Here is a 19,954-nt window from a genome sequence, read left to right on the forward strand (position 1 = left end):
AGAAGATGTGTTGAAAACTCTGATACCTTATTATTAATACTGATTGCTTGGCCTAATCCTAACATAGAATCACAGAATTGTTAAAGTTGGAAAAGGCCTTTAAGCTCATCAAGTCATGAGAAAACTGATTCTCTTGCAGACAGACCATTTATATCTGAATGATAATGACAGCAAAAGCCAGAAAGAGAATGTAAATCCCTTCTGAATTCAGGTCTAGGGCTGGAGGTAGAGGCAGGGACTATCCCACAACAGAATGGAGAAGCCAGCTAAAGCCCTGTGCCAGGGGGATTCTGCTGATGGAGCTGAGCCCATCACAGGAGCCATTCCCATCAATGGCAGGATTTCCTCTCATTGGCAGGACAGCAGCACCAGCCCTCGGTCTCCTCAAGCCAAACACTGGAAGGCAGGCTTTGTGCTCCTGGAGGATTCCCAGGGCACAGATTCACAGCAGATAGCCTCGCTAAAGGAAGGGGAAAAGGAAGACTGCTGCTATGAGAGCATGCCTTAGAAACGTGGACAAAGGCAGGAGAAGGAATTTGGTGGAAGTGGAATTTCCCTTCCCACTGTCATGCACAATGAGGCCGAGGGCCCTGCGTGCTGCATGAGCCCCCCTTGTCCCTGCTGAGCTCTGCCGGGTGTCAGGGGCACCCTGCAGGGCTGGGAGGGATGGGATGCAGGGAAATGGACACAGGCAGAGGCATCACGGCTGCTCTGTGGCTTTGTAACAGAGGTGTGACACAAACAGGCCGCTGCTGCCTCAAGCTGCGGCAGAGGATGCTGGGGAAAGTGGACAGAAACAGAAGGGGACAACTGGGACCATAAAAATGGTCTCTTTGGGTTTCAAAAATGAGGAACTGAAAATATTTTTGCCTTTTTGTCTACCTCTAACTACAATGGTGCTCTTTCAGTCCTTGCATTTCAGGTAGCAATGTTGGGGCAGAAGAACACTCTTCTCTCTGCTGCTCTTTGGGAAGGTACCTGTGCCATTTCCCTAGTTTGTGCAGGGAACCATGCTGGCCTTTCTCTAAAGTATCTGTAATTTTTCGCTATAACTTCTGTGGACTTTCGTGGCTAATACTTGATAAAGCTTTCAAATGCAGCTGCTAATCTATTGTAAAGAGCTGGAGAAAAGTCTTCAAGAGTGTCTGTTCAGCTCTTGACTCCCGGTCTATTCTCAGAGCACCAAGTGCTCTGAGAAGTGGAGGCAGTGCCATGGAGGGATAGGTTGCCTTGTGCCTTTCTCCTGTCTCTGCCAGCCCTGGAAATCCCAGGTTCTTGAGCTGCTCCAGGTCCTGCAAGTGTCCTCATTAGCACCTGGGAGGGCTGGGCCCCACATCTCCCTGCCTGCCCAAGAGATCAGACCCCTGGCACAAACATCTTCCCTTTCAGGAGATGACAGAGCTTACTTAACATATTCAGCAAAAGCTTGCATTTAAAATACAGCCAGTTCCATTCTTATTGACAGATCTGAAATTCTGATGCAGATGAGTGAAAATCAAATGAAAGGGGCTAATTTGTATTCCTGCACAGAAGAACTGCAAACAATTTTTTATTGATTTTTCATATTCCAAGGCCAGGCTCACTGCAGAATTCAGGAGGTGCAGTGGTGAGTGGTTGGTGAGGAATTCATCCTGTGCAGGTCTCTGGGGGCAGCTCAGGTGGAGCCCTGGGGATGGCTGCAGCCCTAGGAAAGGGGCACAGCAAAGGGCACAGGGAGCTGTGGCACAGCCAGGGACGTGGCAGGAGCCCAGAGCTCAGCAGGGAGAGCCAGGCTTGGGCACGCTTGAACTGGGAGGGGATAAAAGCCCAGGGGTTCCTTGGCTGGGATCCCTCCTGGGAGGCAACAGCTCGGGCTGTTCTGTGTTCCTGCACGGGGAATAAATGGCTTTATGGAATGAGATGTCTGAGACCGCCATGGGAGAGTGGGGCTGGAACTGGGAAGGAATCCTGGTCTGATAGAGGGTGTGTGTAGGGACCTGTGGGTTCCTGGAGCTGGGAAGGGGCTGCAGCCCCAGCAGGGCAGGCTGGGGTGGGAGTGGGGCTGCCGGAGTCCCTCCTGCAGGCTGGACAGGGCAGTTTACTGAACTGTGTGCCTTCATTTCAAAACTATGCCTTCATTTTTCACAGGTTTATTCCCAGCATTCCTGGTGGGACCCCTGGCTTTGCAGGCACTCTGGAAGCTCCTCAGCAGCACAGCTGGTGGCTCCTGGCCAGGACAGTGACACCAGTGCTTGTTTTCTGTGTTTGCTACACCTGCATGGCCCTTGGCAGAGCAGAGCCCTGAAGGGAAGCCCACAAAAAAACCTTTTATCATGGCTCAAAAGAGTGTCCAGCTCTGGGCTCACCAAGCTCCGCTCTCCTGCAGCTCTCCAAGGCCTCTCCAAGGTGTGGGAGCTGTTCTGGTGGGTGTGAGCTGGGCACCTTTCTGTGCCTGCACATCTCCAGTCTGCACCAACAATCCCTGTCTGCTGTGCTCAGGGGAGGAAGGGGAACCACTCACACCAGTGCTAAACCCTAAGGGGTTTGCAAAAAAAAAAAAAAAAAAAAAAAAAAAAAAAAAAAAAAAAAAAGAAAGGTACCAAAGTAATTTCATGCCCAACACATTTCTCACAAAGGGAACCTCTTATTTTCTTCTTGGCACTAACATTGGAACCTCTGAATTAAACTTGTAGAATCTGAGCAAAACCTGAAATTCTGATGAAAATACAATGAAGATTCCTTACAGAAAGCTCAGCTGCCAGAAATAATCAGTTATCTTGATTCTGTGAACCTCTTCTCTTTCAGAAAACAAAAAAGTATTTTCTGGCCTGATTTAAACCTGTAGTTTGGTAAACACGCACCCAGAGAAGAAAAGAGAGTTTAATGAAAGTTTTTCTATTTTGAATTTCAAATATTAATTGAAATATTAATTGAAGTAACTGATTTATTGTGAAGGACAGTGAAGTCCTTTGTTCTACAAGTGCTGTAAATCAGAGCAGTTTCTGAGCCATGCCCTGTGATTTTTACCTCTATCCTGTTTTCCCTCAGCAGAGGCAGGATGTGAGGCAAAGCTGGCAGCAGAGCTGTTAACTCTGCCCTGCCTCTGTGCCCCGCGTCCTGTGAGCCGCACGTTGCTCAGGGACTCAATGTCAATGTTAACATTTGTTTTAAAAATGTTTAAAGAACACTCTTATGGTCTCCTGTTAAAGAGCAAGGCTTTGGGAAATGGTTCCTGTTGCATTGCAGTGCAGCTGTAGCAGTCTGAAAAATAACCCAGGTTTGTGGCTTTGTGGGCAAAGCAGGAATGATTTTTTAATTGAGTTTATCCTTTGCTTTCAAATTAATTTGTTTTATTACTTGTAAATTCACATTCTTCTCTCTAGCATACTGTATATTCTAAGGCTTTCCTATGCTAAATGCATCCTGTGTCCTTTTCTCCTGTGGGTCACCCTTTATTTAAGGATAAAAAGCACCTCCTGGAGATACCAGCGATAAAATTGAAGTCAGCATTTCTGTGATTTGTTTCTGGTATATGTTACCAGGCACAAATTAACCTAAGATGAGAAGCTTTTGTAAATCATTGGAGCATCCTTGCTTTTGTCTAATATATTTTCCTGCATGAACATCTATAATACTGTGTGCTTTTACAAACGCTGATCTAATGATTTGTATTCACAGGAGGCAGAGACACATTGATTAACTATACCTTTGTTAACTGCAGAAACAGCCAACTTGGAATGTTTTTGGGAGCTAAGAATGGAAGAGATTTTCTCGCAGAAATTCATCTTCTTCCATATCTTTTTTTCCTTGCATTTCATTCCTTCCTTTATCTTTATTACAGTGTGACAGCCAGCATGGTGAGGTGCTGTGCACACTGACAGTCCCAGTGTTGCAGAATAGATTTCTTACAGAAAAGCCACTATCAGTTCATCTCTTATGCACAAATGCTTTGTCTCTGCAAGCTGCACAGCGAGCTTGTTAGCTCAGGGACCTGCTACACCTGCTCTAGGACAAGATAAAAGCCTTTTCAAACAACTTTTTGTGTCGAGCCACTGCTCATAAAATAACCCATCAGAAAAAAGATGGGTCTTTTTGAACCACTGAGATCAAGGAACCTCTGGAATAAGAATTGCTGGTCTCTTAGAACAGGGTCTGTAAAGCCTGGCACTCCAGAGTTAGGGTGTTAAAGTACCTGGGATGCTTTAACTTGGGAATTAAGAGACCAAATCACTGACCTGAGTTTGTATAAACTCCTCAGTTTTAAACGGGTATGCCAGAGCTGGCCAGGGCACAAGGTGGCTGTCACCCCTTGGTCCTGGGCACAGGAAAGCCACCCACCCTACAGACAGACCCCAAATCCACCCCACTTCAATAAAACATCAATTCCCAGCCCAGCACACCTCTGCTCACTGCAAACAGTCCTGGAGATGCACCTGTCCACACCAGGAGGGAAATCCCTTCCTAGAGGCTTTGCAGTGCAGTTGGCAGCGTCATCTCCACCTCTTTTCCATTAGGGATGAACATTGGCAACATGATCTAAACATTACAAAGCAATACCCAAAAAAACCCATGGAATGTATAGATACATATATTTTTTTAATAATCTGGGAATATTATGTATAGCCCAACAAAGCCAGAGGTTTTCCTCTTCCAGTGTCAATTGTTAAGAGCTCTGCTGTTTGTACTTGACTTGGTGTGGGTGCCATCAGTGTAAGGCCCAAAGAAGCTGGTGGATATGTATAAAATTCATAGCCCATTTGTTGATATTTCTTAACTTATTTAAGACATTAGAAAATAATTTGGGTGGAGGTAAAAAACCCTTTGAAATGAACTTGATGGCTGAAGGACAGAAAATAACATTTTTCTCTTACCTGAGTCCGAGGTGGCCAAGGTCTGGTACCAAATCAGGCAAACTGAACCCAGGATCCCAATATTTTAAGCAGAATACAAAAACCGAAGATCAAATAGAAAAATCCACTTCTCTTTTTGTGAAGCAATACTGGGAGTGTTCAGCTCTCCAGCCTCCAAGGTTTTCCAGCTGGGAGTCAGCCTTTCCCATCCTGCATCCCGGCATCCTGTTATTGTTCCAAGCCTTAGTAATTCAGTGAAAAAAGGGAGTGGAGGAAACAAGATAAACTCAGCCTTATTATTGCTCTATCTACTTATTTGTTGCTGACTCTAATGAGAGAACTGAATAAAAGGAAACTGGCTCTGAAACACCAGAGTTGGTCTGTTATTTGGTATTGTTTTAGAGAGAGTTTTAGCAGCTAGCAAATATCTGAGAGGAACTCTTGGTGACTGACACTTGATCAGCACAGACTATGCCTGCTTTGCACAAACAGGACTTTCAAAGCAGTTTGGAAGTGTCCTACCTATAAGAATTTTTATACCTGGAAGCAGTTTGGAAGTGTCCTACCTATAAGAATTTTTATACCTGGAAACCAAAAAGGTAGAGCCCTTCTGTTAATGAGACTGGGTTCGTGCTAAGCTCTGTCGGTGCTGGGTGTAAAGATGAAATGTCACAGTTATTTTTCATGGGTAAAGTGAAGACCCAAGGAGCAAGTGTAGGTTGGGCTTTTCAGAAGGATAAAATGTTCATAACATCTTGATTATGGTGAGTTTCAAGCCTGGAGACCACTCAGAACACTCAGGAGGGGAAGCTTCAGTGTTAAACTGAACACAAGGGTGTAGCTCTTGGCACTGTGCACTACAAATGAAAGAGGTTTTTTTTTTTTTTTCACTAAATAATGCACAAGAAAACTGAGAAGTGCAGGGCTTACTCAAAACACACTCTTTGGAACCACTTATAATAAATGTAGGCAAATGTTCAATGTATCTTAGGTATTACTTTAATAATTTTAATTATTGAATTAAATTTTTAATATTATTCCACAGTTAAATACTCTCTTGCCCCTATTTGTCATTACAGTCCAGCACAGGTGGTGGGATTGATTTCCTGCCTTGCCAGAAGGCTGAGGTTGGTCAGATTGTTTCACTTTTTCGTGGTGTACAGCAGCAAAGATGAATGGCTTCTGAAGGAATTTGTTACATTAATTATTAAAAAAAAAAAAAAGGGACATTTTTCAAAGTCTTGTGTAAGGAGCTCAGAGAGTCCCGTTTCCTTGCAGGAAAATGAGGTGTTAAATAAGCTGTGTCACTGCTGGGAGAGGAGCAGGGAGATGCTGATAGGGGTTTTGCAGCTCTCTGGTCAGGAAGCAGCTCCCTGATAACCTGGTACCTGCAGCACACAGGGGCCCTGATAGGATTTACCCTTGCAAGTGGCTCCCACTGCATTTCCAGCCCCTCGTGCCTCTGATGGCTCCGTGTGGGGCTGGGACTGAGGGTGACATTCAAGAAAGCAGGAGGGAAGGCAGTCATCCCCTTGCTCAGAAGGAAAAGAGGAGACCCCAGGGCTCTCCCCTTGTGCCCTGAGGCCACAGCTCAGGCTGTCCAGGTCTGTTTCCATGCCTGCTAAATTACCTTCCTATTATCTGATTTGCTTCATCTCCCCCAGAAAGTTCAAGGTAAGAAGTGCAAAAGTTTCTGAAGGACTTTTCACATGCTCTGCTTCAGAGCTTGATAGAAAACTGAAAACCTTTTGTAAGTTTAAGAAGAATATACTTCCACTGAAATTTTAGAGACCTGATTTACCATCTGAAACCTTCCCAGGATGCTTTATAGATTTCATCTCTGCTGAACTGGCTCTTTAGGTTTCCTTTCTGGCTATGAGGAAAGGTCCATTGAGATTTCATGGAAAGCAGAACAAATTCTTGCAGCCCCCTCCCACCAGCAGCAGAACTGATGGTTCAGAGTGCCCTGTGCCCTCTGGTTGATCCCAGACATTTGCCCTGCTCTCCCCCCTAGGCAGTGAATGTCACCATGTGAAAGTTTTAAAGCTGCTGACAGAAAATGTTGGCAAACAGGATTTCTTGTAGATCTTAGACTTTCAGATTTTATCATTGTGGCCAAATCATAAGATTTTGGAAAAATTCCTTGGTGGCTCATGCCTTTTGCAATCCAGAGGGTAATGTTTCAAAAGTATTATTAATTCACACTAAGTTCTACTAATGAGAAAAATCCTTTGCATGATCAGACAACATTGGCAGACATAATTACCTTTTAGTTGTGTGATTTTGGGTATGAAATATTATTTAACAGTCCAGTTGGTGGAATTGAAGGGAGCAGGTAAAAAATGAATTAGCTCACACCGTCTGTGTGACTCATGGATGGAGGCAATGGCAGAGCAAAAGGAGTGGTAATTATTTACTTGTCATTTCTTGGTGTTTTCCTGCCATTCCTGTCTCCAAATGACATCAGGTCCTTTTCAGTTCAGCTCTGCTGTGTGAGTTTTCTTCCATGTTATATCCAGCTGCCCTTACTGGATCATTTGCTTCTTTGCAGCTCTTTTCCCACAGATGTTCGTTAGCTGCTGCTTTGGGGCTCTGTGGCACCTGGGTCAGATATGTCTGCTTTAGATCAGCATCTCTTTCTGTGAAACTCTGAGTTCAGCCTGTGTTATTGAAATGCAGTCTGAGCAATTTGCCAGACTAGTAAAGTTTAAAATAGTCCTCCCTCTCTTGAATGATGGGGTAGAGCTCAACTTTGCTTTACAGGTGCTTGTGCATAGTTTGAATTTGACATTCCTGGGAATCTGAAGTAATAGCTGTCATCTTGCTACTGCTGAGAGGAATAATGTGTCATAATGGGCAGAAACACAGCCCTCACTCACCACATTAAATCTGTTAACTCTGACTGTGCTCACTGTGCACAGACACCCGGGGGGGGGGGGGGGGGTGGGGTTTGTGTGAGTTACTGGGTTGGCAAGTGCACAGAATGAATGTGAGATTAAAGCACCTTTCTTCAGAATTAGATTTTATTTGTTGCTGAGGAGATTGATCTGGGGATGAGGAGCTCCAGTTTCTCTGCTTGCTGTGCTCCCAGCAGGGCAGGCTGACTCGTGGTTACAGCTGGTTTCAGGTTTCTGTGTTGCTTGTTCACGGTCTCATCTGATCAGTGCTCTGGGAAGTTCTCAAAGAATTCATGGAATACATAGTTGTAGGAACAAGTTCATTGCTTTCCTAACCAGCATGAGTCCCAGCAAAGTGCATAAAGCAGCCCTGTACTTTTCACTAAGTGAGAGTTTTCCTTTTCTTCACGAGTAATTTGAGTAATGGTGAAATTCCATATGATAATCAAGCCCTTCTTGATAAGCACAGTCATCAAAACCAGAGACAGCTATTGACACAGCTGCAACTAATAATCTTTTAATTCTCATCCTTCTATCTGACTCTCACTAGGGGAGGGCTTTACCCTTGCCAGTACAGCCCAAGAATGCTTTTATAATAGTTTATAAAAGTTAGATTTAGTAGTCTGTCCTGCTAAGCCCAGCATGTTACAGGCACTGTGCAAGGGAAGGTGTGCCAAGGTTGGGAATTCAGACACAGCAGTGACACCGTGTCAGGGTTTTTTCTGACCAGTTAGGAAAGAGGGTAGGGGACAGCACAGGCTTTCCTTCAGTTATAAAAATAAACCCCAAATGCTAATTTCCAGCAGCTCAGCTAATCAGCGCAAAATCCCTCCCATTTGAAATGTGCAATTGTATCTGACGGCTGTCTGCAGCCTCTCTGGAAGGACCATTACTTGAAGGTTAAAAAATAACAATTCCTGCTCTGCGTGGAAGACATAATCTCTGCAGCAAGTTGTGTTGTTATTTCTGGGCCTTTAATCAGGGCAGTGCAGTACTCTTAGTCATTTCCACTTGGTCCCTAGTTTCCTTTCTGTCACAGCCTGAGGTGCGCATCCTGGAGCCACTCTGACTCAGCTTCCTCTTGTCAGGTTTCTTAAACAAAGCAATGTAGCTCTGATTTGTTTTTAATTTAAGAAGTATTTTAAAAAAAAACAAACCTGCTGAGGAATTTCAGTTAAAGCTGGTGGAATTGGGTGTTTGCTGGGGAGGTGTGATAGCATCTGCTGAGATGCTTTCCAGAGCGCTGTTCTGGCTGTACCGCGCTCATTCCACTACAGCCGATCTCTCCTGGAAGGGTCAGTCCCATGCTCCTTAAGGAGACCTCTGGCTTCATAAAGACTAATGACTACAGGGTCTTTTTCTTAAAATGTTCAGCAGGGAATGGTCCCAAATTATATTGTTGCCTTGTTTGGAAATGCCGGGAAAGAATAGATGGTACAAAATGCACCCATATTGTACTAACACTCTGTACCAGCCTGAGCCGAAGCCATAAAATGGAATTGCGTCACCACTGAGCTGAAGGAAGGAATCATGAATCCCTTTGATGTGCTCACTGAAGACACAATCCACAGGGGGTTGGAACAACAGGCCTGCAGGCTAACTCTGGCTAACACTAACCTTTACACGGGATTCCAGTTGGAAGAGCAGGTCAAGTGTAGAGGTGTGATAAACTGATAAAAAGTTTTCCACAAATGTTTTTGATAAACAATCTTCATTTCAGTGATTTTTTTTTCATCTGAAGAACATACCTGTTTTAATTGGAATGCCCTTTAAAATAGAAAACCAAACCAAGGCAAATTTTCCTAGACAAAAGTGATGAAAATTGCCAACTTTCATTCATGAACTCTGTTGTTTGGTTGTTGAAGCAGCCCAGCTTTCAACTCCAACTGCTGGTGGAAATGGGAGGCTCATCTTTTGGTGCAGAAGAGGTTCTGCTGTGCAACATCTGAAAGCAGAGGGAGAACATCCATCCATCTCAATTTTTGGTAAAGTCTGCAGTGCAAACATTCTTATGTCTGTGGCATTAATTTAAAACAACCCCAGAAGCAGAGAGTGCAGGGGATGATGTGGAGCTCCTGGGGCAGCAGGAGCTGCTGAGGTTTCCCTCTGTGAGCCCCACCTGGGGCTGCTCCAAACCCTGTCCTCATGTCCTGGCTGTGAGGAGTCAGACAGAACCAGGGGTTTGATGGCCTCTTCCCTTTTCTTCCTGCACTGTTTACACAACTGTTTGCCCATCCAAGCCCCGGCTTTCCCATGGCATTCTGCCCATTAATGGCTCAGCCTGCAAGCTCCTGGCTTCAGCACTGGGGTGACCAGGGGCAGAGGTCCCTGCACTCAGCAGTACTGGCTCTTTGATTGTCCTGCTGTAAAATGTCTGCTAGAAAGCTCTAAAACAGAAAAAGACTTTTAACTGGTTGAAATAACGTTGATTTTTCTTTCAAAGATGTCTGAGACCTAATTTTTATGCCTCTCACTGTTCTATGAGAGCTTCAGGGGACATAAAAAGTCAGATTATTGCTTGAACTGCAACCTATATACTAAATAACAATTCCAGGCAGAGGAGAGCTGTCATCCCAAAAGCTGCAGCACACAAATAGCTCTGCTGTGCTGGGATTCATGTGGCTACTCAAGTGCAGAAGGAGTTTTATCTTGAGAGGAAGATTTTACAGTAGTGGGGTGAAAAGAGCAGGGCGCCACAACAGGCAGGTCACACACTTTGTTGGGTTTGCTTTCAGGGCTGTTGCTCACCCCACTGTCCCTCTCTGAGCGGTATCCACTTGTAAACGGCCAGAGAAGGGACGTGGCTCACTGGGGCTTTGTTCCACTGAGTGCCCGTGAACCAGTTCCTGAAGGGAAGTGGTGTTTACAGGATGTGACATGACCCATATCTCAAATACTTTCCTTGATGCCCCTTGAAGTCTCTAGATTTTGCTCACTCTGAGCTGACTGAGCCCCGGTGATCCAATCTCCATGTGTGCATTCCAAGGGAAGTCATGGCACTGAGGTTGGTGTGTCCTGCTCACAGCTCACACAGTTGGTGTGTCCCTGCTGTGGCCACTGCTCTGGCTGTGCTGTGGAACACACAAACACACAAAAACACACACAGACACAGAGTCACAGAGTCACAGAATTAGCCTTTGAGATTATTGAGTCCAACCTGTGACCCAGCCCCACCCTGTCACCCACAGCATGGCACCAAGCGCCACATCCAGTCTCTCCTCAAACACCTCCAGGAACGGTGACTCGCCCACCTCCCCCGACAGCCCCTTCCAATGCCCAAGCACCCCTTCTGTGCAGAACCTCTTCCTAAAGCCCAGCCTAAACCTCCCTTGTGCAGCTGAAGGCTGTTCCTTTTGTCCTGTCACTGCTCACCAGGAAAAGAGCCCGACCCCCCTGGCTGTCCCCTCCTGTCAGGGAGCTGCAGAGTGATGAGGTCTGCCCTGAGCCTCCTCTTCCCAGGATAAACAACCACAGCTCCCTCAGCTGCTCCTCACAGGATTTGAGCTCCAGACCCCTCACCAGCCTTGCTGCCCTTCTCTGGATGCATTTGAGCATCCCAACATCCTTCCCAAACTGAGGAGCCAGAACGGGACACAGCACTCGAGGTGTGGCCTCAGCAGTGCCCAGCACAGGGGAAGGATGGCCTCCCTGCTCCTGCTGGCCACGCTCTTCCTGACACAGGCCAAGTGCCATTGGCCTTTTGACCACCTGGGCACTCTGCCGGCTCATGTTCAGCCTTCACACTCACACACACACTCACTCACACTCACACACACTCAGTGTCTCCTGTGCCACAGCCCGCTGTGCCAGCCCAGCTGGTGCCACCTCGCTGTGCCCAGCTCTCTCTGCCGTATGTTCCCTATGTTTCCCTGGCTGGGAGTGGCTGGGACACCCTGTGATCTGTGTGGGAGCTGTGCTGGGCTGGCAGTGCCAGCTGTGAGCTGCAGCTGCACACACACCCTGTGTGAGACTCCCCAGGCTCTCCACACGGACCCCATGGACCCTACTCCCAGGTTGCTGCCACCCTTCTCCCAAGGGCACAGGGTTCCAGATGGGTTTTGTGTCGCTCAAAGGCCCGTGGGGTGAGGGAAGGAGGTGACGTGCCTTTTCCAAAGCTGTTGGGGCTGATGTGCCTTCTCCAAAGCTGTTGGAGGAGCTGAGCACTTGCCAAAAGCAGAGTGGAGAGAGCTGCTCTGGATGAATCCGTGCCGAGGGCTGAAGTGTGAGAGCCAAGGCACTAATGCCTTGTAAATTGGTTCAGTGACTTTTACTCATTTATTACACTCCCTTTATCACACCCCAGGCCCAGGCTGCCAGTCCTGCTCTTGCTGCCAAGCCTGTGCAAGTGCAGATGGTTTAAGAGTCCCACTGGCACCCCTGTGCATTGTCCCTGTGCTGCAGTGGGCATTGTGCCTCTTTAGCCACTGAGTGGATGTGTGAGAACTCCTAATGGCTTGGAAACCAGTCAGGATGGATTTCTCCCCCCAGCCATCTGTGTGCAGGCTACAGCAGGCAGGCTTTGCCTTTATTTAAACTCTGCAGGCTCTGATGTCTCCTCTGCAGTGAGGCTGCTCTGATTTGTGCTGGCCTGAATTCAGCTGTTGCACTGGAATGTGGAATACAAAAGTTTCAGACTTTCCCTTGAACTGAAAAATGGCATTTGATTCCTAATGCTGTGTTTATAATTGCATCAATAGCTTCCTAGCTTTCAAGCACAGGGGCGGTGCAAATCAGATGGAAATCTGAATATTTGGTTTTGGATATCATTTGGAATTTTGGCATGAGGACATACCCTACAAATAGTCAGGGAAAGCAGTCACAGATCTTGGAGGGTTCAGTCTATAAAATGCCAGGTTTCAGTGACTGATCTTTGCAGTGCACTGGAAAAATAATTTTTAATCTTCTGTTTAGCTGTGAATTGCTCAGTCTGAGGTGTGGGGCTGCTCCCCCCAGCCACACACCAGCACTTCTGAGCTGTGAGGATCTCACTGCAGCTCTGCAAATTGAGGGAGTATACAGGATGAAAAATGGGGAATGAATAATGAAAAGATGCAAGCTTTAGGAACTAATGACTCATACTGAAATATATCTGCCCTGGACAGTTTTCTTTTGCTGATATTTCATCTTGACCGTACAAATGCTTACACTGTGCGCATCCCTGTGCACTTTCACAGAGATTAAAAAGAACAAGAGCTGGTTCCTAACATCCAAACAGAATCTCAAAGGAGAGAGCATGTATATTTAAAAGGACAATGGAAAATTTAATGCAGTTAAATCCTTGCTTTGACTTCTCAGGATTTACATTAATTTTGGAAATTCAGAGAAAAGGAAAATAATTGATCTTGCTAGTTTTGCTAAGATTGTGCATGAACAGCTCTGTTAGGATCTGTCTTCCTGACTGCTCCTGAAAAAGTATGTAGCAAAATTAACTTATTCTACAACGATGTATTTACAGTAAAAAAGAGGAAAGATAAATGTTTGTGAATTACTTCAAGCAGACTTGCAGCCATTTTGACTTGTCCCTGGTTTAATGCAGCAGAAAATTATGCTGATTTAACTTTAATAATCTGTTTTGAAAAGAAAGCATAATTTTAAAACACCTGCTTTTCAAAACCCCCCACCTCTTATGTATGATTTGCACACTGAGTGCAATATTTTTAAATGGGCTTTGAGTACCTATGAAATAAAAGGGCTGGTAATATTATTTATGTTGCAGAATAACTCTGAGCCTCCTCTGAAGGGCTCCTGAGTTTAAACCACAGCAACAGGACCTGAATTCAGGTGGATGGGGCAGCTCAGCCAGAGCAGCTCTGACCCAGACCTTGGCCCTGCCCTTCCCTCAAACCCAGGTTTTGTGGCTGTTGCTGTGCTCTGAAGCTCAGGAATCCCTGTGAACATGAGGATGTGGATTTTCATGTGAAATAGCCAGGTCCTGGTGCTCTTTTTCCTCAAAGCAGGGTAGGGTAGAATAGGCTATTTCAGCTGGAAGGGACCTGTAGGGATCCTCTGTCTTTGACCTCTGCAAGGCTGGGCTGAGAGCTCATTAGAAAAACTTTCTTAAGACACTTCCAGTGTTTCCTGCCCGTGTTCAGATGACAAAGGAAGGGGCTCTCTTGAAGGATTGTGTTGTTTCCTCTCGTGACCTTGGCCGGCAGCTGCAGGTGCGCGGCAGCACAATGAGAAACGTCTCCTACGTGCTTCCCTCACATCTCCAGAGGCTGGCTTAGGGGAGGCTGGCATGGAAAAGGAGACATTCCCAACCATCCCTGTGGGTTCTACCACAGCCAGGGCTGCACAGAGCAAATGAGAGCAGATGAGGTCTGAAATATGAGCATTGAACCCGAGCACATTTAAGAATGGCAGAGGATGCTGTGAGGCAGCAGCCTGGAATGTGCTGCTGGCTGAGGGATGCTCTTTGGTGGCTCTTCCAGCTGGGTGTGGGCAGAAAATCCAGAGTGTGGGTCCAGAGAGTGTCAGTGGAGTGGGACCAAGCCTGGCTGCCTGGGATTTCACTGTCTGGAGGATGCCCAACAAGGGACAGCTTTTCTGGTGCTAAAATAGAGGAGCACATCTGTATGTGCTTGTGAAACAAGCACTCTCTGCCTGTCACAGCAAGGATTTTCTGTCCTGTCTTACCTGGAGGAAAAAAAAAAGCTATTGCTATCATTACAAAAAGGAGAATTGTTTTCACAGTGCCATTGAGACTAACAGGACGGGTACCCAATGGCTGCATTTGTGGGCAGGCTGAGGTATTTAATGCACTACAAGAAAGCTTGTAACAAGGTCAGGTTTCTTATGACAAATCACTCTATTAGAGCAGACTTATCTCTGGTTGTTACACACATGCAAGTATAAACAGCTTTCACCAAGGCTGTCAACAACAGTTGTGCAAAAACTTGCACTTTATTATTATTATCATTATTATTATTAATAATAATAGGACATATAATTGGACTTCTTTAGTGGTAATTGACCAGTGCAGGTGTCTTGAGTGATATGTGAAAGGTTTATTATTATTATTATTATTATTACTACTACTACTACTACTACTACTACTACTACTACTAGGATTAGTATTATTTTGATTTGACATCCTGGAAGTAGAAGAAAATGAAGAGCAACTGTAGCCACAGAGCTGGACTATTCAGTAAGGGCTGAATGCATCACAAATCAGGCAAAAGAGAAATTCCAGGTTTTGTTTTGGCTTTCCAGAGCAAGAGGCCAGCTAGCACGTGACAAATTGAGCCTGCCCTGTTGTGTGCCCTGGTAATACAGATGCACAAATAGAGTTTGGATCATAAATTGATGTTCCACTGTTTGTGAAACAAAAAGAATTCAGAGGTGGAACAATTTCTGCTTCATTCTGCTGCTGCTGGAGGGTCAGAGGCAGTCTTGCTTCTGCAGAGGCTGTGTCTGTCAGCAGGAGCAGTGTGGCTGCACACAGCTCTATGGGGAAGGTGTAGCCAAGAGCCTGGAGTGCTGCAGAGGTTCCTTGGCTGCTAGTGGTGGGACATGCTGGTTTGAAGGGAATTGCTGGGATTAAACAGGTGGTGAAGGTTGGATGATTGCAGATATTCCTGTCACAAAGCTGAGAATTTGTGTTTTCTGTTGCTGTTTGGGGATTCTCTTGTCATTCCCTCATTTTTCAGCCAGTACACTGCATTTCCTCCTTTTTCTTGCACTCAACATCCTTCTCCTGCTCTTCCTGCAGCTCTTCAGGTTTTACTCTTGCCCAGTTTCCCCCTGTGGCAGCTCCAGGTCGCTCTGTTCTGCAGAGCTATGCCCTCAAACCTCTGCAGAGCAGGAGGGAGCAGCCCCTGCCATGGGGCCAGGGAATCTCGGGTGATTGAATCCAGCTTTCCTGCTTCCCTCACTTTCCCCAGCCACAACAGATATGGCCTGCTCAGTGCCAAAAATATTTCCTGATGGGATGTGCATGCCAAAAGCCTTCTGGCTGAGGGGTAATGGAGGGTCTGGTCCTGGTGCTCTGGGTTTCAGGGCTAAACCACCTCTTTTCAGCTTCACCTCATCTACAAAGGTGCAGTGCCTCAGACGATGGTGGGACCTGCTGGGACCATTGCTGAGGAAGTTTATTGTGATGTCCAGGATGGAACAGGGCCCTGTCGTGCTGAACATTGTGCAAATGAAATCTTCAGGCCAGTCTTGGCCTACAAAGTGCTCATTTCTCCTTCGCAAGGCATTGGAGGCAATAGGGCAACATTTTTATCAATTTACCCTGCTGTAGCTTAATTAAGTTTTAAAAGTGATTTTATGTTAAATTCTGTGACTGAGTGCTGCTGAAAGGGTTGTCAAGCACTGGGACTGAGGAACTGAAGCTTTAGCCTGGAGAAAAGGAGGCTCGGGGGGGCCCTTGTGGCTCTGCACAACTCCTGACAGGAGGGGACAGCCGGGGGTCGGGCTGTGCTCCCAGGAACAGGGACAGGAGCAGAGGGAACGGCCTCAGGCTGGGCCAGGGCAGGCTCAGGGTGGACACCAGCAGGAATTTCCCCATGGAAAGGCTGCTCAGGCCTTGGAACTGCCCAGGGGGGTTTGAGTGCCCGTCCCTGCAGGTGTCCCAGGAAGGGCTGGAGGTGGCACTCAGGGCTGGGGACAGGGTGGGCATCGGGCACAGCTGGGACTCCATGGGCTGGGAGGGCTTTTCCAGCCTAAAAGATTTTGGGATTCTGAACAGGCTGCTCGGGCCAGAGCTGGAGTCCCCATCCCTGGAGGAATTAACAGCCATGAGGATGTGGCTCATGAAGACATGGTGGCCTTGCCAGTGCTGGAATGGTTGGACATGATGGTCTCAGACCTTTTCCAACTTAAACAATTCTATGTTTCTGTGAAACAAATCTGTCTGTGAATAGGTCAAATGTTATTTCCTATTGATTTTGTCACCGATTTCCTGGTCTTTGTGGATCATATTTCTTCAAGGATAGCTTAGACTTTTCATTTTGGATCCTAATGTGTGACACAGAATTGTGTAAGAGTACCTTAATGTGTGCCCTGTGGTGGAAAGAATCATCCCATTTCCTTCAATAGTATTGCTGGAATGAGTGAGGTGATCTGAATTCTGGCTTTACCCTTGGGGTTGATATAAGTAGTGAGAACTACAATGGTGATTTTAAAGGTTTTTATTACCACTTAAAATCAACTGCTGCTTTCATTTTCTGGAAAGCGGAAGCTGACTTCTGGTTTTAATTGGAATGGTAACATTTTGCTGTGTGCATTATGTAGTATGAGCTGCTTTCTGTTGTAGAAATGATGCAAACACACAAAGAACTTCATCAGCAGTCAAAGAGAGAAAACCACGCTGGGGGTGCTGCTGGGGTGTGCTCAGTGCTGGCCTCCACGGCCCCTCCACACTGTCGTGTGTGTGCTTGTACCAAGTGCTGCTTCCTTCATCCTCCTCCGCTTGTAGGCATGTGCAGGGCCAAAGGATCTCTGAAACTCAGGAGAGCAAAGCCAGGAACAGCCCAAATGCAGCTTGGAGTGGGGTGCTCTGCTTCCTGCTGGCCTCTCTGTCACTGTCACTGTCCCTGTCCAGCCCACAGTGACACTGGTTTGGTGGTGCTGGGCAGATCTCGTGTCCCATCTAGGATTTCCCAAGGCATTTGCTGCATGTGCTCACTTATTTGATTAATTATTATATGTCTTGTCCCCTCTCCTTTCTCACAAGAGGAGATTTTTACTGAAGAGAAAACGACCAACTCATTTCTCAGCTCTCTGAAGACATTCAGAAAGCCACCCATCATGGTGAAGGGACACACACAACCTGGGTGCCACTAATGCTCTCAAGCACACTTTGGATACAATAATAGATGGGAAAGGGAACTTTTTTCTATCTGAATGCAGTAGTTCTGGTATGTTTTGTCCCATCTATGCTTCTGTTGAGAGGATTTCCTTTGTTGCAAAGCTTGGGACAGGAAGCACATTGTGTTTGCACTTTGCTGAAAGCAGGTATAGACTGTGGTGGAAAGGCAAACTTGTACCTTTGTGGTGGGCTTTTCTCTTTTGGAATTGTTGGGGTTTTTTTCCATGCCTCAGAAACTGGCTGTTGGGGAAACAAAGCAGAATGCAAGGAAAGGGAGAAAATTGTTTTTCTGTGTTAGTGTAGAATTTTAATACTAATGCATTTTAGAAATAGGAGAACTTGGAGGAGATCCAAGATACCCTTTGCTGTGTATATCAACTTCCTCCAACAGATAAGGGCTGTGCCCCCCCTTGTCCATATCTGAAGCCCCCTCCTGAGGACCTGTTGACTCAAGATATGGTAATGACCCTGTGTGCTGATAGCACTTCAGTGGGCACACCCCTTTTGCCTGGTTAGTGTCTCCTCTGCGACTGTGACATCTGTCTCTCCTCATTTCTGTATTTAATGGCAGCTTAAAAAAATTATCAGCATTGGCCCACTAAAATCAGTGATGGTAGATTAAATAACAGATTATGTAGGTTAGTGATACATGAAAATCAACAGCAGCAGAAAGATTTCATCTCTAGGGCTGAATTTTTTTCTATGCCAGTAGTTCAACAAAGCTTCTAGATCTGAATTCCAAACATGTTCTGTGATTTTGTTGGGTATTAACAACCTGAATTCTAAACAGTGGGTTTGTTTTTGTGCACACAATGATTACCCCCAGAGATGAAAACCCCGTGCCCTGAGCTTTGTGACCAGTCCCAAACTCACAGGTGGACTGACAAGAGCCAAATCTTCGATGACCAGGGTACCATTTCAGGTAAATATGTAAATATGTATTTCTGTACCATGCAAAGGCAGAGCCTGTTATTAATTTAATCTGATTTTAAGAGGAGATTTCCTCAGTTTTTACATTTAGTCCATCTTGGGAGTAGCTTTGTTATTTGATATGCATTTTTTACATCCTAATTCTTTTTGGTTGTGTCGTGAAAAGTAAATGGTGAGATGTATCTTATAAAGATGTGCACAACTCTGGTTGCAAAGAAAGCTGGTCTTGTTTGTTAAAAGATCTTCTTTGGCAGCAGTTTGGGAGAGCTAAGAGGATGAGTGTAGATACAGAGAATATATATGGAGAAATGTCATTGTCTTTTAAAGGTGATGTGAAAATTCCTTGGAATAGTTTCTGTCTGTGGTGTTGTGTTCATTGTGTAGACAGCACCAATCCAGGCTGGCTGTGGAGCAGTTTTCTTTCCTGGTGCCTTCCCTCAGCAAAGATGAGAGAAAATTTTGAAATTTTTGGGCCATATTCCAAATTGATATGAGTAAATCTTAATGCAGGATAACAACTGGAACATCAGTTGAGATTCCAGAGATTTTGAGAGGGAGGTGCAGTGAGCTGCTTGATACAAAGTTTTGGGTTTGATAAGGGAGGTTTTTGTGCATTTCTCTGGACCCTTCCCCAGTACTGCCTCAGGCCTGCTTTCAGCACAGTTTTCGCTTTCACACACGCTGTTTTATGCTGACCAGCTCTCATTCCAGTGCTTAAAAAATGTACTCCACCTAGTGTGATGAATGAATCAGCTTTAAAGGACAGGAGGAAAAACACATGGAATCCATCACTGGGCAGAATCTCCTGGGAAGCAAGAGTTCAGGAAGGATGCAAGAATGTGACCTGAAAGCCAAAGTAATCCTAAACACACTTTTTTAGCCTTGAAAGGATAACATTTAAGGTTGTTTGGTGGATGGATATCTGTGGCCAGAGGCTACTGAATTTTTAAGCAGAGCACAGTGGCCATGAGAGTTGTTACTGCGGGAGGTCAGCACTAAGATTGAAACCAGGGCTGCAGCTTCAGGCCTGAAAGCTTCCACAGAGCACACAGCCTACAGTAGACCTTGGTAAACCAAGAAAACCATGTGTTTTTATGGGTAATCTTTAGAGGGTTTCTGATCTGAATAATCAAATGGCCTGGGATGTTTTTACTGGACTGTGGAGCTTTCCCCTTGTTCTGGGAGGCTGGAGAGCAATGCCCAGTGCCCAAGAAAAAAGGGTTTCAAGCACGTGAGCCATGTGGCATCTGCTAAACCTGCACTCGTGGCCTTTTCAGTGCAGGAAGGGACAACAGGGCATGTGGAACTGGAGCTGCTGCCTTTCCATGGAAAGGAGGCTGTTTGGGCAATTGGAGTTTTCCATGGTGAGAGCCTGGGCTGACATCCCTGAAACATTCAGAAGCTCAGTTGCAATTCAGACCTCACACTGTGGGAAATAAATTTGTACCTTTGCCCAACACTAGGCTTGCTTATTGTGAAAAGAA

General features: G+C 45.8%; 1 protein-coding gene across 1 annotated transcript in view; it reads right to left on the reverse strand.

Annotated features, from left to right (window-relative positions):
- Nucleotides 1-5,054, reverse strand: part of CDH5 (cadherin 5) — a 29,037-nt gene extending 23,983 nt beyond the window's left edge. The window contains exon 1 of the mRNA XM_041462837.1: nucleotides 4,851-5,054. The gene's annotated coding sequence lies outside the window, so the exon portion shown is untranslated. The remainder of the gene's footprint in view (nucleotides 1-4,850) is intronic.
- Between the last annotated feature and the right edge of the window lie 14,900 nt (nucleotides 5,055-19,954).

Source organism: Pyrgilauda ruficollis, unplaced genomic scaffold (assembly GCF_017590135.1).
Source record: "Pyrgilauda ruficollis isolate IOZ18807 unplaced genomic scaffold, ASM1759013v1 scaffold160, whole genome shotgun sequence".
In the NCBI taxonomy this organism is placed as follows: domain Eukaryota; kingdom Metazoa; phylum Chordata; class Aves; order Passeriformes; family Passeridae; genus Pyrgilauda; species Pyrgilauda ruficollis.